The following is a 3,770-nucleotide window of genomic DNA, read 5'->3' as shown; positions in this document are numbered from 1 at the left end:
CTACAGGAAACGTTTGACCTCTGTAATTGCAGACAAAGGCTACTGTACCAAATATTAAGATTGATTTTCACGTGTTGAAATACTTATTTGCAGCAGTAACACACAAATAAATTATTTTTTAAAATTTCCGGATTTTTTTTTTTTTGTTTGTTTGTTTAGATTGTGTCTCACACAGTGGACATGCACCTAAGATGAAAATTTCAGACCCCTCCATGATTTCTAAGTGGGAGAACTTGCAAAATCACAGGGTATTCAAATACTTATTTTCCTCACTGTATATGAATTATTTGTTTATACATTCTATCTATTTTCAGAGGACATAGGTAATTGGTCAAAGTTCATACAGCACTTATTGTGAATACAATTCATCACCTTTATAGACAGTTTTGTTGAGATAAGCCATGGGATGGGTACAAGAACATTTCCAAGTGAATTAATATATTTTGGACTTCATTTACACAAATCATATGAAGTACAAACAGTATGGTACTGTATGGTAAATCTGCCTGGGGTAGGCACTTCTCCAAAACTTAATGATTGCACAAGGATACTAATGAAGGAAGCCACCAAGACTCCAATGACAAATTTGAAGGCGTTATAGGCTTCAGTAGCTCTGACTAGAGCAATTTAGCACAGTGCAATAGACAGGCTCAGCTTTATATTTTAGATAAAACTAATAATCATACAGACCATGTGGTTTGGAGATAATTCTGTAGTCTACAGTGAGACTCAGAAAGCTAGAATAAAGTTAATGATTTCAATCAAGTAAAAATGAACGTCCGTTGTAATAATGAAAAGAAATACGTTTAGAGCATTCATAGAGCACTATGAGTAGAACATTCTTTGGTGGAGTTCCCTGTCACAGACATATCATAGGAGTACACATATCTCACATCCTGCCATCAGAAGCCCCCTGCAGCTGACAGTGATTAACTGGCTGCGGTGAGGTGGAGAGGGCAGCATCACAGTTGGTGAAATACAAGCAGTAGAAAGGTGAGTTAGAATTGAAATTTTTAAATATATGTGCATGTTTCCTGTTGGTCGGGATTTAATAACTAAATGGGTGACAAACTGTTTCCTATTAGAATTTTCAGCTGTTATTGATTAGGTGATGATCAATGAATACCTTGAGTCTGAATTTTATAGAACTTTTGTTGTGATAATGGGAGACAGGAAAGGGTCAAGGATATACCCCAGATGCAGGTCAGACCAGGCATGAGATGAATTTCAAAACTGTAGAAAACTGTCCTCCACTCAGGGAGATGGGAATCCAGGACATAAGACTTCAAGGAAAAACTAAGGCAATCAATCTTCAGGGAAGTGCAAAAACCAGAGTGGATTACTTACAAACTGCTCTGGACAGCAGACATGAACACTGAACCTCCACTAAGCAGACAAGGACAAGCAATGAACCCCCAAGGAACACAAACACAGGTGAGACTAAATACAAGTAATCATTGTCTGATTAGTAAATTACTCAAAGCTGGGAACTAAATGAAGGGATGTAATAAATAAACTAAGACACCGGGGGGCAGCAGAAAAACAACATACATGAATGGGGATGACAAACAGAAAGTGACACAGGGATGTAATAATTAACTAGGACTCCAGGGAGCAGCAGAGAAACCGGACATCCATGAACATGACATGGAGGGCAGACACAAAGTGACACAGGACACTATTGAGACTTAAGACAATATAGGAATAAAACCCAGAAGCAAACACCAAAGGAGAGAAAGACTGGACGGTAAGTGATACAGGAGCCCAGCTAAAGTTCACTGGAGATACTGGAGGCCAGCTCTTGGGCTGGCAGGAATCCATCAGTGAAGACCATAGTGGGGATGAAACACCTACCGTGCGAACCTCCTGGGACCACAGTGGGGACTGCCAGTGCAGTCAACGAACGACTGTTTATTTCTAAAGAGTTTGGAGACACGTAACTTTCAGGAGTACAAGTACTTTGTTCATTGTCACTATTGTCTGTTATACATGGACCGACACCAGGGCTAGCATACTCAGAATCAAGGGAAGGCATCACCTTGAATCCTCCTGCTGAGGAAATACCTTAGATTTCTAAACAAGAATGAGGGTGGGCTGGAGGAAGTAAGTAAGGAGGTGTCATCTTGACCATAAAAACCTTGTACATTACAATCACCAGTATCCATACACAGACCACCAGGCATCAAAACAGAACTGCTACAAACACAATTCGGAGGACTTATGTTGGGTATCAAAACGAAAATTGACATACCCTTTTCGACAGAAAAATGTAAACTTGTGTCTAAGCTACTTTGCTCCAAGCTGGATTCCAAGTGAGTTTGAACACTAGGTTCTCCATCATGAACAGCAATATATTGACTGAGATTGGTGTCAGTGAGAGCTAAAAAAGCATCACACCTGTTATTTTGGGCCTGTTTGTCTAAGCATGGATCTAGGTTGTTGCACTGCAGGGAACAGAATTTAGAATGGGTACCTGTACTCGGTATCATTAAAACTGATTAAGCTACTGTCACTAATATCATTAGAACTGACTAAGCTACTGCCACAAATCACAACACAGTCGCTAAGATCTTGTTCTGAGGATTTACTATCTTCTGTCAGTCAACCTTCTCAGACATGATGGTTTGCTGCTCCATGGTGAAGCAGTCAGTAGCAGGGTCAGTGGGTCAATTGTTCACCAAATGTCTTGAATGCCTGAACTAGGAAATCAGCCTGCAGGGTACTTTGCTAGGGAATTCATTGTGTTGTGATAACGGGTCCCAGATACAGGTCAGACCAAACATGGGATGGATTTCAAAATTGTGGAATTTATTTACATCAGGAGTGCAGGACACAGAAACTGGTGAAGGGTAGGAACAACAATAATACAGTCTTTCTCCACTCAAGGGAGATGGGAATCCAGGGCGTGACACTTCAAGGAAAAACTAAGGCAATCAATCTTCAGGAAAGTGCAAAAAACAGAATGGATTACTTACAAACAGTGGGGCAGTGGAGAAACCAGTACTTCAAAAAGTTGAGCCATAAACCATAAGCTCTGGACAGCAGACATTAACACTGAACCTCCACTAAGCAGACAAAGACAAGTAATGAACCCCCAAGGAACACAAACACAGGTGAGACTAAATACTGATTGTCTGATGAGTAAATTACTCACAGCTGGGAACCCGAAATGAAGGGATGTGATAATTAAACTAAGACACCAAGGGGCAACAGAAAACAGAACATACATGAATGTGGATGACAAACAGAAAGCGACACAGGGATGTAATAATTAACTAGGATACCAGGGGGTGTCAGAGAAACTGAACATACATGAGCATGATATGAGGGCAGACACAAAGTGACACAGAACACCAGTGCCATCATTCTGCACACACTCATCACGCACTGTGCGTAGGGCACCAAAGTGTCCGAGGGCACCAAAAAAAAAAAAGTTCCTGGTTCGACATAATCAGAGGAGTGGATAAAAAGGTATGCCTGTCTCATTCTTTCCTGTGAATGAAACAGAGAAGTAGTAGAGTTTTTTTTTTTTTTTTATCTGGACTCGATCTGTCAGTGTGATTTGAGGTAAACACATTTTCCAGTGCACCTGTTTAACTTTTATTTTTCACAAAGTGGCAATCTCTGCGTTTCTTCTACTTTGGACTTCTTTCCTTCTCTCTTTTTTTTGCACAAATCGAAGAGACTTTCATGTTTTTCTCTGTGTTAAAGGAAACTGCTTAAACTTTTAACATTTAAAAAAATAAAGAAGATCGGACCCTTCAAAAATT

The sequence above is a fragment of the Thalassophryne amazonica genome, chromosome 3 (assembly GCF_902500255.1).
Source record: "Thalassophryne amazonica chromosome 3, fThaAma1.1, whole genome shotgun sequence".
Classification (NCBI taxonomy): Eukaryota; Metazoa; Chordata; class Actinopteri; order Batrachoidiformes; family Batrachoididae; genus Thalassophryne; species Thalassophryne amazonica.
Note: the sequence above shows the minus strand (reverse complement) of the source record.